The 14033-nt window shown below is 42.4% G+C and overlaps 1 protein-coding gene across 2 annotated transcripts in view; it reads right to left on the reverse strand.

The window, feature by feature from the left end:
• LOC121586859 (CYFIP-related Rac1 interactor A-like) overlaps positions 1–14033 on the reverse strand; it is a 96671-nt gene that overhangs the window by 38155 nt on the left and 44483 nt on the right. For both annotated transcript variants that reach the window (XM_041903866.2, XM_041903867.2), the window contains exon 2: positions 2444–2535. The gene's annotated coding sequence lies outside the window, so the exon portion shown is untranslated. The remainder of the gene's footprint in view (positions 1–2443; positions 2536–14033) is intronic.

A 14033-nucleotide genomic window follows, 5' to 3' on the forward strand; every position in this document is an offset into this window, starting at 1 on the left:
CTGCTTGTTTTTAGAGAGTATAAATATTGGCTGCTGTTTTGCAGGTAGTGTGGTCTTCTGCACTGGTCTGTGTTCCGTCTCTGTATCTAAGCATAGTGTGGGAAGCATTGGTCTGTGTTCCGTCTCTGTATCTAAGCATAGTGTGGGAAGCATTGGTCTGTGTTCCGTCTCTGTATCTAAGCATAGTGTGGGAAGCATTGGTCTGTGTTCCGTCTCTGTATCTAAGCATAGTGTGGGAAGCATTGGTCTGTGTTCCGTCTCTGTATCTAAGCATAGTGTGGGAAGCATTGGTCTGTGTTCCGTCTCTGTATCTAAGCATAGTGTGGGAAGCATTGGTCTGTGTTCCGTCTCTGTATCTAAGCATAGTGTGGGAAGCATTGGTCTGTGTTCCGTCTCTGTATCTAAGCATAGTGTGGGAAGCATTGGTCTGTGTTCCGTCTCTGTATCTAAGCATAGTGTGGGAAGCACTGGTCTGTGTTCCGTCTCTGTATCTAAGCATAGTGTGGGAAGCACTGGTCTGTGTTCCGTCTCTGTATCTAAGCATAGTGTGGGAAGCACTGGTCTGTGTTCCGTCTCTGTATCTAAGCATAGTGTGGGAAGCATTGGTCTGTGTTCCGTCTCTGTATCTAAGCATAGTGTGGGAAGCACTGGTCTGTGTTCCGTCTCTGTATCTAAGCATAGTGTGGGAAGCACTGGTCTGTGTTCCGTCTCTGTATCTAAGCATAGTGTGGGAAGCACTGGTCTGTGTTCCGTCTCTGTATCTAAGCATAGTGTGGGAAGCATTGGTCTGTGTTCCGTCTCTGTATCTAAGCATAGTGTGGGAAGCATTGGTCTGTGTTCCGTCTCTGTATCTAAGCATAGTGTGGGAAGCATTGGTCTGTGTTCCGTCTCTGTATCTAAGCATAGTGTGGGAAGCATTGGTCTGTGTTCCGTCTCTGTATCTAAGCATAGTGTGGGAAGCATTGGTCTGTGTTCCGTCTCTGTATCTAAGCATAGTGTGGGAAGCATTGGTCTGTGTTCCGTCTCTGTATCTAAGCATAGTGTGGGAAGCATTGGTCTGTGTTCCGTCTCTGTATCTAAGCATAGTGTGGGAAGCATTGGTCTGTGTTCCGTCTCTGTATCTAAGCATAGTGTGGGAAGCATTGGTCTGTGTTCCGTCTCTGTATCTAAGCATAGTGTGGGAAGCATTGGTCTGTGTTCCGTCTCTGTATCTAAGCATAGTGTGGGAAGCATTGGTCTGTGTTCCGTCTCTGTATCTAAGCATAGTGTGGGAAACATTGGTCTGTGTTCCGTCTCTGTATCTAAGCATAGTGTGGGAAGCATTGGTCTGTGTTCCGTCTCTGTATCTAAGCATAGTGTGGGAAGCACTGGTCTGTGTTCCGTCTCTGTATCTAAGCATAGTGTGGGAAGCATTGGTCTGTGTTCCGTCTCTGTATCTAAGCATAGTGTGGGAAGCATTGGTCTGTGTTCCGTCTCTGTATCTAAGCATAGTGTGGGAAGCATTGGTCTGTGTTCCGTCTCTGTATCTAAGCATAGTGTGGGAAGCACTGGTCTGTGTTCCGTCTCTGTATCTAAGCATAGTGTGGGAAGCATTGGTCTGTGTTCCGTCTCTGTATCTAAGCATAGTGTGGGAAGCATTGGTCTGTGTTCCGTCTCTGTATCTAAGCATAGTGTGGGAAGCATTGGTCTGTGTTCCGTCTCTGTATCTAAGCATAGTGTGGGAAGCATTGGTCTGTGTTCCGTCTCTGTATCTAAGCATAGTGTGGGAAGGCATTGGTCTGTGTTCCGTCTCTGTATCTAAGCATAGTGTGGGAAGCATTGGTCTGTGTTCCGTCTCTGTATCTAAGCATAGTGTGGGAAGCATTGGTCTGTGTTCCGTCTCTGTATCTAAGCATAGTGTGGGAAGCATTGGTCTGTGTTCCGTCTCTGTATCTAAGCATAGTGTGGGAAGCATTGGTCTGTGTTCCGTCTCTGTATCTAAGCATAGTGTGGGAAGCATTGGTCTGTGTTCCGTCTCTGTATCTAAGCATAGTGTGGGAAGCATTGGTCTGTGTTCCGTCTCTGTATCTAAGCATAGTGTGGGAAGCATTGGTCTGTGTTCCGTCTCTGTATCTAAGCATAGTGTGGGAAGCATTGGTCTGTGTTCCGTCTCTGTATCTAAGCATAGTGTGGGAAGCATTGGTCTGTGTTCCGTCTCTGTATCTAAGCATAGTGTGGGAAGCATTGGTCTGTGTTCCGTCTCTGTATCTAAGCATAGTGTGGGAAGCATTGGTCTGTGAATTTAACCATTCAGTAGTTACTGTACAGTACAGGAAGCTGCCACTGCTCGCACTCTCTCCCTCCCTCCCTCTTTCTGCCCATATGCTAGGTCTACATGGTATCTTGTTCTCAGCTGTGGTAGTCCCTTTCATTCCCCCTCCTTCCTTTCCTCTCTCGTTCTTACCTTCGCTTCTCGTTTGTCCTGATAGAGCTCTTCACTGCATCAACCAGGGCCTCTCAGCTCAACACCCACACTACAGCATCAGCTTCCACCACCTAGAGAGAGCAGAGAGAGAGCGAGAGAGAGAGAGAGAGAGAGAGAGAGCGAGAGAGAGAGAGGGAGAGAGAGAGAGAGGGAGAGAGAGGGAGAGAGAGAGAGGAGAGGAGAGAGAGAGAGAGAGAGGGAGAGAGAGAGAGACAGAGAGAGAGAGAGGGAGAGAGGGAGAGAGAGAGGGAGGGGGAGAGAGAGAGGGAGGGGAGGAGAGAGGAGGGGGGGGGAGAGAGAGAGGGGGAGGGGAGAGAGAGGGGGAGGGGGAGAGAGAGAGAGAGGGAGAGGGAGGGGGGGAGAGGAGAGAGAGGGGGAGAGAGAGAGGGAGGGGGAGAGAGAGAGAGGGGGAGAGAGGGAGGTGAGGGGGAGAGAGAGGGAGGGTGAGGGGGAGAGAGAGAGAGGGGAGAGAGAGGGGGAGAGAGGGGGGAGAGAGAGAGGGGGGGAGAGAGAGAGTGAGGGAGAGAGAGAGGGGGAGAGGGAGAGAGAGAGCGAGAGATAGAGAGAGAGGGAGAGAGAGGGGCGGAGAGAGAGAGAGAGAGAGGTTAGCATAAAGTACAGTAGTTTTTGTCTGCATAACGTGAGATTATTATTATTATTATTATTATTATTATTATTATTATTATTATGCAGGTTAAGCTGGAAAGTGTGAAAAAGAAACTATAGAAGGTTGAACATGTCTGTGAATACATTGATAGGAAAGTAGAAGCATAGCATTTATTGCTAGCTGCAGTGATGGATAGAATTGTACACCATTGTTTATATAAATGCATGCAGCTGCATGCAGCTCCACTCAAATCCATGAGACATTCAACCTTCAACTACATCCATTTCACACTCCTCACTTCCCCTTAGGTTACATTACAGGGATGATCCCTTTCAAGGGGAAGGAGTGAACAAGGACAGAGGCAAGGACACATCTTCTCAGTCTGGAAGCCAGCGATCCTTTATTTTCACACTACATTAACAGGAGCCTGTTCATATCTGTCTCACATCCTCACACTACACACTAAACCCTCTAACCTAGTGTCTACTGTAACTTCTGACACTACACGTGGTGGCGTTGCATCATACCGAAGAGAGAGATGGAGATATATGGAGAAAGAGACCGCAAGGAAGAGAGCGAGAGAAAAGAGAAAGAAAGAAAGAAAGAAAGAAAGAAAAATGGAGAGAGACCGAGACAGAGAATGGATTTGAAAAACTGTTGCCAAGGAAACAAGCATGGCAACGGCGAGGCAGAGAACGTTCTGCGCTATCGATTAGCCTAGCGACAACACAACGCTAACCTCCTTTCCCTCACTCTCTCCCAGATGGACAGACAGAGAGCAAAGAGATTGAAAAAGAGGAACAAAGTGGAGAAGGAGCGAGAGAGAGACCTAAAGAGAAAGGAAGATATAGAGAGGAAGAGAGAGAGAGAGAGAGAGAGAGAGAGAGAGAGAGAGAGAGAGAGAGAGAGAGAGAGAGAGAGAGAGGAAGAGAGAGAGAGGAAGAGAGAGTGAATAAATGTTTTTATTCTTTTGGAACCTCTTTTGGAACACGTTGCTCCTTAGCCCATGACTATTTTTTGTTTTTCCCCTGGGTTTAATAAATTAAAATTTGGAATGAATGTAGTAATATCTGTGAATAATGAATCTCTTGGTGAGGAATATTTATCACAGTAATGGAGAAAGTGCATATCTGTTTGTACCTCTCTCGGTCTCTCTCTCTGTCTCTCTCCGTCTCTCCCACTCTCTATTACTCTCTTCCTCTCTCTGTCTCTCTCTCTGTCTCTTTCTGTCTCTCTCAGTATCTCTTTCTCTCCCTCCCACTCTCTATTAATCTCTCTCTCTCTCTCTCGTCGGAGTGCATGCTAGGAGTGAGTCGTGAAGCAGGAGTGATTGTGAGAGCGAATGGATTTTTTTTCAATCTATTGGGTTTCGGTGTGTGTATATATATATACAGTGAGGGAAATAAGTATTTGATCCCCTGCTGATTTTGTAAGTTTGCCCACTGACAAAGACATGATCAGTCGATAATTTTAATGGTAGGTTTATTTGAACAGTGAGAGACAGAATAACAACAAAAAAAATCCAGAAAAACGCATGTCAAAAATGTTATAAATTGATTTGCATTTTAATGAGGGAAATAAGTAATTGACCCCTCTGCAAAACATGACTTAGTACTTGGTGGCAAAACCCTTGTTGGCAATCACAGAGGTCAGATGTTTCTTGTAGTTGGCCACCAGGTTTGCACACATCTCAGGAGGGATTTTGTCCCACTCCTCTTTGCATATCTTCTCCAAGTCATTAAGGTTTCGAGGCTGACATTTGGCAACTCGAACCTTCAGCTCCCTCCACAGATTTTCTATGGGATTAAGGTCTGGAGACTGGCTAGGCCACTCCAGGACCTTAATGTGCTTCTTCTTGAGCCACTCCTTTGTTGCCCTGGCCATGTGTTTTGGGTCATTGTCATGCTGGAATACCCATCCACGACCCATTTTCAATGCCCTGGCTGAGGGAAGGAGGTTCTCACCCAAGATTTGACGGTACATGGCCCCGTCCATCGTCCCTTTGATGCGGTGAAGTTGTCCTGTCCCCTTAGCAGAAAAACACCCCCAAAGCATAATGTTTCCACCTCCATGTTTGACGGTGGGGTTGTTGTCCTTGGGGTCATAGGCAGCATTCCTCCTCCTCCAAACACGGCGAGTTGAGTTGATGCCAAAGAGCTCCATTTTGGTCTCATCTGACCACAACACTTTGACCCAGTTCTCCTCTGAATCATTCAGATCTTCATTGGCAAACTTCAGACGGCCCTGTATATGTGCTTTCTTGAGCAGGGGGACCTTGCGGGTGCTGCAGGATTTCAGTCCTTCACGGCGTAGTGTGTTACCAATTGTTTTCTTGGTGACTATGGTCCCAGCTGACTTGAGATCATTGACAAGATCCTCCCGTGTAGTTCTGGGCTGATTCCTCAACGTTCTCATGATCATTGCAACTCCACGAGGTGAGATCTTGCATGGAGCCCCAGGCCGAGGGAGATTTACAGTTATTTTGTGTTTCTTCCATTTGCGAATAATCGCACCAACTGTTGTCACCTTCTCACCAAGCTGCTTGGAGATGGGCTACAATCTTGTCCCTGATATCCTTGGAGAGCTCTTTGGTCTTGGCCATGGTGGAGAGTTTGGAATCTGATTGATTGATTGCTTCTGTCGACAGGTGTCTTTTATACAGGTAACAAGCTGAGATTAGGAGCCCTCCCTTTAAGAGTGTGCGCCTAATCCCAGCTCATTACCTGTATAAAAGACACCTGGGAGACAGAAATCTTTCTGATTGAGAGAGGGTCAAATACTTATTTCCCTCATTAAAATGCAAATCAATTTATACAATTTTTGACATGCGTTTTTCTGGATTTTTTTGTTGTTATTCTGTCTCTAACTGTTCAAATAAACCTACCATTCAAATTATAGACTGATCATTTCTTTGTCAGTGGGCAAACCTACCCGCTTATGAATCCGGCGAAGAAAGTTATACTTTCTAACGTGCCACCATTTGTTAGAGATGAAGTGTTGGAGCGAGAGTTATCTCGTCATGGTCAACTTGTATCTACAATAAAGAAGGTTCTTTTTTGGATGCAAATCTCCTTTGCTGAAACATGTCGTGTCTCATAGGAGACAAGTGCATATGATTTTAAAGAAGGACACTCACGAACTGAATTTAGCATTCAGTTTTAAGATTGATGGATTTTATTATGTCTTCTATGCCTCTACTGAATCAATGAAATGCTTTGGCTGTGGAAGAGAGGGGCATTTGGTACGTTATTGTCCCGAGAACGAGCGCCCAGAGCCCGATAGCAGCTCTAGTGCTGGTGCAGCTAATGCACCACCGCGAAGGGATGAACATGCTAAGAGTTCAGGGGAAGGGAGAAGGTGGGCAGATGTGGTTGGAAAAGTAGGAAAGGAAAGCAGTGAGGCTACGGGGGCAATTGTGGTAGATCAGAACAAAGACGGAGGGGAAACAGCCGGTGTGATTGTGACTGCGGTCGCTGAGGTGGTGCTGGAAAATGAAATTGGAGGTCAAGAGGAGATTGAAATAATGGAAAAGGAAGCAGCTGTTTTCAAAGTACCGAGGAGTAAGAGGAAGAATTTAAGGGGTGATGAAGGGTCTAATTCCAAGAGGAAGGTAGAGATTGATAAATCAGTTGAAGATAAACAGGTTGTAGAGATGGTGGAGATGGTGGAGTTTTCTTCTGGGGAGTATAGCGAGAGTGAGTCATCTGACGCGTCACAACAAAATAGTGAGATAAATGGGGTGGAAGGGAGGTATGGGATTGAGAAGGTACGTCAGTTTCTGAAGTTGACAAAAGGGAAGAAATATATGCAGGATTATAAAGTAACATATTTTTTCCTGAAAGGGAATTGTTTATTGTTGTTGTTTATTGAATCAGCAAAGTTTCTGATGTAAAGAATTACCGGATGGAGGTTTGACAAGCCCTGAAATTGCTAGACTCAAGAAAGTGGTCACAATAGTGACAAGTGATGTAAATTCTAAAGGAAATGAAAGAGTTCAGTTGTGGTGGCAGTTGAGAGGGTATGTTTTTTAGAGACATTATCAAATACCATTGAGAAATGTAATACTGAAGATTATTTATTTATTGCTGGGGATTTTAACTGCACAGTCAGTGATTTAGATAGAAATCGCAAAGAACCTCATATAGCCTCAAGGACTTTTTTAAAACGCCTCATTGTAACACATGAACTGTGTGATATTTGGCGTAGTCAACATGGAGGCACGAGACAGTACACCTGGACCCATGTGAGAGAGAACACCATCTCTATGGCCAGGTTAGATAGGTTGGATTGTTTTGAGCATCAATCTCAGGTCTGTAAATCAAGTGTGATAATAATAATTAATAGAGCATAATAGAGCATAATAGAGTTTGCAACGCCAGGGTTGTGGGTTCCTTCCCACGGGGGGCCAGTATGAAAAATTAAATAATGTATGCACTCACTAACTGTAAGTCGCTCTGGATAAGAGCGTCTGCTAAATGACAAAAAAATTTTTTTTTTTTTTATATATGCCATTTAGCAGACACTTTTATCCAAAGCGACAAGTCATGTGTGCATACATTTTTACGTATGGGTGGTCCCGGGGATCGAACCCACTACCCTGGCGTTACAAGCGCCACGCTCTACCAATTGAGCTACAGAGGACCACCCATATGTGATAACCCCAGTGGGATATTCTGATCATTGTTTAATAACAGAGGTGGTGTTCATTAACGCTGTAAAACCCAAAAGCGCATTATGGCATTTTACTATAACTTTATTGAGTGATGCTCACTTCAGGAAATGTTGTAGTTTTTTTATAGGAGAGGTGGAGGTCTCAAACGGCCAGTTTTGTATCCCTTCAACAGTGGCGGGATATAGGGAAAACCCAGATTCAACAATTCTGTAATCAATACACGAGGAATGTCACCAGGGATATCACCAGATCAATGAAAGCCCTAGAGACTGAAATAGTGGAACTCCTGACGTTGGTTGTGACCACAGGAGATCGAGGCCATCCTCAGGCCCTCAAGAGGACAAGAGCTGCATTGGCAGACCTGCTGGGTATCAGAGCACAGGGGGCATTGGTGAGAAGTACGTTTCAGGGAATCTCTGAAATGGAGGCCTCATCCAAATCTTTCTTTGGTTTAGAGAAAAAGAATGGACAAAGAATAATTCTTAATTGCCTCAAATCAGCTGTTGGACAGGAGCTCACTAGCCCTAGTGAAATTAGAAAGAGGGCAGTAGAGTTCTATGCTGAGCTCTACAAGTGTGAGAACAAAGAGGATAAAACAGTGACACAGCAGTTCCTTGATGGGCTCCCACAGGTGGCTGCAGAAGCTCAGGTTGAGCTAGAGCAACCATTGTCTTTGCAGGAGCTATACACTGCATTAAAAGGCATGGAAAATGGAAGGGCACCAGGCATTGATGGGCTTCCCGTTGACTTTTTTAAGTATTTTTGGGCTATGTTGGGAGAGGCTTGGCTAGCAGTAGTTAATGATAGTTTGACCGGAGGATTACTACCGATAAGCTGCAGAAGGGTTGTCCTCACCCTACTGGCCAAAAAGGGTGACCCTAGGGAGGTGAAGAACTGGAGGCCGGTGGCTTTATTGTGCACTGATTATAAGATCCTGTTCAAGGCTTTGTCCAACAGGCTGAGGGAGGTGATGGGGCAAATCATACATACGGACCAGTCCTACTGTGTTCCCGGCAGGCAGATAGGGGATAATATTTCTCTGATTTGGGATTTTTTGGACATCTCTAGGGCTATTGGGTTGGATGCTGGTCTAATTTCAATTGATCAGGAAGAGGCATTTGACCGAGTTGAACGTCAATACTTATGGCACACTTTTGAGGCGTTTGGTTTCAGCTCTGGTTTTATTGCCATGATAAGGGTGATACAGTGAGGGAAAAAAGTATTTGAATCCCTGCTGATTTTGTACGTTTGCCCACTGACAAAGAAATGATCAGTCTATAATTTTAATGGTAGGTATTTGAACAGTGAGAGACAGAATAACAACAAAAAAATCCAGAAAAACGCATGTCAAAAATGTTATAAATTGATTTGCAATTTAATGAGGGAAATAAGTATTTGACCCCCTCTCAATCAGAAAGATTTCTGGCTGCCAGGTGTCTTTTATACAGGTAACGAGCTGAGATTAGGAGCACACTCTTAAAGGGAGTGCTCCTAATCTCACCTTGTTACCTGTATAAAAGGCACCTGTCCACAGAAGCAATCAATCAACCCATGGCCACATAGTCTTAACCACACACACACACACACAGTCTTTCACAACTGTGAATGCTGAGATGTGCTGGTAGTGATTGTTGATTGGTAGTGATTGTTGATGCTGTGTCTCAGTGCTGTCAGAGCTGGCTTGCCTTCAATCATTCTGCTCTACACCATTAGAAGTTCATGAACAGGATTTGAATGACGATAGCACAGGGATGCCGGCATCACATCTCGAGACCCCTCACTGTCCTTTAATAAAGAGATGAAAGAGAAGAGAGGAGACAGAGAGAGATAAAGAGAGAGAGAGAGAGAGAGAGAGTGAAAGTGATGCTAATAATAATCAGTGTGTGATTATTGTTGGTTAAGGGCTGTAAGTAAGCATTTCACTGTAATGTCTGCACCTGTTGTATTCGGCGCATGTGGCCAATAAAAAAATGATTTGATGTAGTGCACATGCCATGTTACTAAGGTTGGGTCTCTCTCTCTCTCAAAATAGAGAGAGAGAGGATAGAACTAAGGAGAGGAGAAGAGATGTGGATTGACAGAGGGCTAGTCTAGTGGAGTAGATGGGAAGTGGTATCAGTCACGGTGAGTTAAAGCATCACTGTAGAATAAATGGGAGTTAAAGCAGTTCAAGCAGGGGTTCCTAAACTTTTTTTGGCCCGCGACCCCATTTTTATATAAAAATAAATAAATGTGCGACCCCACCCTGTAAAAAGTCCTTGTCTTGTCCATTCCATTCTAATGGTTTTGTGGTCATGGTAGAGGGAAACCGTACGTACGTTGTCTTCAGAAAGTATTCATACCCCTTGACGTATTCCACATCTTGTTGTGTTACAGCCTGAATTCAAAATGAAAACATGTTTTTAGAAATGTTTGCATACAGAAATCTCTCATTTACATAAGTATTCACAACCATCAATCGTTTTTTTAGTTTTTTTTGTTAGGGGGTAGATCAGCTTTAATATTGCAGATAGATTGTAACTTCCATCAATGTATTTGTCTGCATCACTTCCATTATGGGGATATGTTTTTCTTCTTCTCGCAAATATATATATATATATATATATATATATATATATATATATACACACACACACACATACATAGATACACATTTCCTTTTTTTAAATATATTTCCCTTTATTACTTTCCAACCCCTTCCCTAATTGGAGTAAACTAGGGAACAACAACGCTTAGGCCTCTACTTCCAGCTTATACATACTATATACATTATATGGACACAGTCAATTTTACAATAATTCTATTTTGTTTGTTTTTACTCCTGAACTTCCTCCGATCATTTTCATTATGTCCTTCCGGTTTGCTTCTATATGCCATATCTTTCTAACTGTGCTCTTTCACAAAAGCTCTCAACCTATAACCTATATACTTAATATGGACACAGTGTGCTTACATTATTAGTTATCTTGTTGTTATTAGTTGTTGTTAGTTGTTATTAGTCCCATCCTTCAACTCCATTCAACACCACCCAGCTATCTCTTAACACCGTCCATATTAGATTTCTATTTGCAATATATTTTTCAACTGTACTGTGATGTCTTACAAAAGTTCTGAACCTTTCTATTCTCATTGTTTCTACAGATTGTAAATTGAAAATAAACATTTTTGCTAAAAGTCACTCCTCTTGAAAGTTTAAAACTTTCTGAGAAATAGCCATTATTTACTATTTTACACCTAGGGTTACTATACATGATTTTGACCCATTTTATAAGAGATTCTCCAAAATTGAAATGCTCCAGGCATTTATATATAAACCCCAGTCGAACTTTATCGAATGCCTTTTCGAAGTCTGCTTTGAATACCAGGCCTGGTTTCCCAGATTTTTCATAGTGTTCTATTGTTTCCAGTACTTGCCTTATATTATCTCCAATGTATCTTCCATGTAAAAAACCCGTCTGACTAGAATGAATAATGTCCGACTATACCTTTTTAATTCTATGAGCTATACATTTTGCTAGAATTTTTTGAATCACAACACTGACGTGTAAGGGGTATTTTCCACTTGAATCCTGTTTCAGTAATAATGAGATCAGACCTTCTTCTTGAGTGTCAGATAATCTACCATTTACATAGGAGTGGTTAAAACATGCTAATAACGGTCCTCTGTGTATATCAAAAAAGGTTTGGTATACCTCATCTGGTATGTCATCCAACCCTGGAGTTTTCCCGGACTTAAAGTCTTTAATTGCATCCAGAAGTTCCTCCTCTGTAATTTCACCTTCACATGAGTCTTTCTGTATGGCTGTTAATTTTACATTATCAATAGAAAAAAAATCTCTACAATTAGCTACAGTTAGAGGAGATGGAGGCGACTGAAACAAAAACATATGCTTAAAGTACTTTGTTTCCTCCTTCAAAATATAATTTGGTGAATCATGGGTGACTCCGTCATTTGTAACCAGTTTCAGTAAATTATTTTTGGTAGCATTCTTATGCTGAAGATTAAAAAATAATTTGGTTGTCACGACCGTCGTATGAAGGAGTGGACCAAAGCGCAGCGTTAGTAGCGAACATACTTGCTTTATTTAATTAAAGCATACACACGAAATAACAAAACAATAAACGACTCGTGAAGTCCTCAGTGACAATGACCGAACACGGAACAAAAACCCACAAACACAAAGTGAAACACAGACATTTAAATATGGCTCCCAATCAGAGACAACCAGCACACAGCTGACACTCGTTGCCTCTGATTGGGAGTCACTCAGTCAAACATAGAAATAACCAACCTAGAACACCCAACATAGCAACAGAACACATAGAATGAACACACCCTGGCTCAACATAATGAGTCCCAGAGCCAGGGTGTGACATTGGTGCATTTTTCCCCATATTCCATCCAGTTTGCTTTATTTTTTATAATATATTACACTTGATCTTTCTTGAATAAGTTTCTCCATTTCTTTTTGTTTATCCTCTAATTTATTCTGAGCCTCTATGTTACAGTTTTTATTGCTATCTATCTGTTCTGTTAGACCTTCCATTTCCTTTGTTAGTGTGGACTCTTTTGACCTAAATTGCTTTTGTTTTCGAGATGAGTACTGAATTGCATGGCCTCTAAAGGCACATTTAAAAGGTGTACAATACAATAAGGGGATTTGCTGTACCTATGTTATGTTGGAAAAAATCTGTCATGAATTCCTCTGTCCTGTTAAAAACAAGTTATCATCCAATAGGCTTTGATTAAATTTCCAATATCCTCGCCCACGTGGAAATTCAGTAAGAGAAATGTACATGCCTATTATATGATGGTCCGACCGCATTCTGTCCCCTATCAACACTTTTTAAACTTTTGGTGCCAACGAGAATGACATAAGAAAGAAGTCAAGACGACTAGCTTGATTAAGTCTCCGCCATGTATATCTCACTAGATCAGGATATTTAAGTTCTAATGTATCCATGACATTCAAGATTTCCTTAAGAGCATGAGGGTGATTGTTTGTAGTGTGATTTCCTTTACGGTCCATTGAGCTATTTAAAATGGTATTATAATCTCCCACCATAATAATAGAGTCTTGAATTGCTTGCAGGGTTGATAATGTATTATATATATTGTCAAAGTAGTGTGGATCATCATTATTTGGTCCGTAAAGGTTAATGAGCCATATCTGTTTATGGTCCAATAACATATTTAAAATAATCCATCTACCTTGTGTGTCTGTTTGGACAATTTGCACATTCGGATCGAAATTACTGTTCATTAATATATTCACCCCTTTTGAGTTTCTTTACCCATGGGAGAAGTATATTTCGTTCCTTTTTCCACGCAACTTCATCTAGAACTGTTGAATGAGTTTCCTGTAAACAATAGATATTATATTCCTTCTCTTGGAGCCATGTAAATATTGTTCTTCTTTTGTTATTATCTGCTAAGCCATTACAATTATAACTGGCTATACTTATTTCACCATACACCATAATGAGATACACGTTTCAAGTCTATTTATCATTATATATGTTTGTTAATCACTATGGTATTTTTTATTGGTAAATTGAGTGTCCATATAGCTGTACCATGACATTTGCATTGCTACTAAGTAACCCTCCAATTGTTCTCCACTAATTCCCCTGCTATAGCCCCTCCCCGTCCCATGTTGGGCCGTCATCCCAGTGATCGGCATCCCACCCCCATCCCTCCGGATCCCTAGGGCCCGAGAGGCCAGGACCCATCCATCGAAAACAGCACACAGTGCCACCCACAAAACAGAAGCAGGTCAACCGCCAAAAGCATTTCCAATGGTCTCACCTCAATATATATACACAGTGGGGAGAACAAGTATTTGATACACTGCCGATATTGCAGGTTTTCCTACTTACAAAGCATGTAGAGATCTGTAATTTTTTATCATAGGTACACTTCAACTGTGAGAGACGGAATCTAAAACAAAAATCCAGAAAATCACATTGTATGATTTTTTAGTAATTAATTTGCATTTTATTGCATGACATAAGTATTTGATCACCTACCAACCAGTAAGAATTCCGGCTCTCATAGACCTGTTAGTTTTTCTTTAAGAAGCCCTCCTGTTCTCCACTCATTACCTGTATTGACTGCACCTGTTTGAACTCGTTACCTGTATAAAAGACACCTGTCCACACACTCAAACAGACTCCAACCTCTCCACAATGGCCAAGACCAGAGAGCTGTGTAAGGGTATAAAATTGTAGACCTGCACAAGGCTGGGATGGGCTACAGGACAATAGGCAAGCAGCTTGGTGAGAAGGCA

The sequence above is a fragment of the Coregonus clupeaformis genome, chromosome 17, assembly GCF_020615455.1.
Source record: "Coregonus clupeaformis isolate EN_2021a chromosome 17, ASM2061545v1, whole genome shotgun sequence".
NCBI lineage: Eukaryota > Metazoa > Chordata > Actinopteri > Salmoniformes > Salmonidae > Coregonus > Coregonus clupeaformis.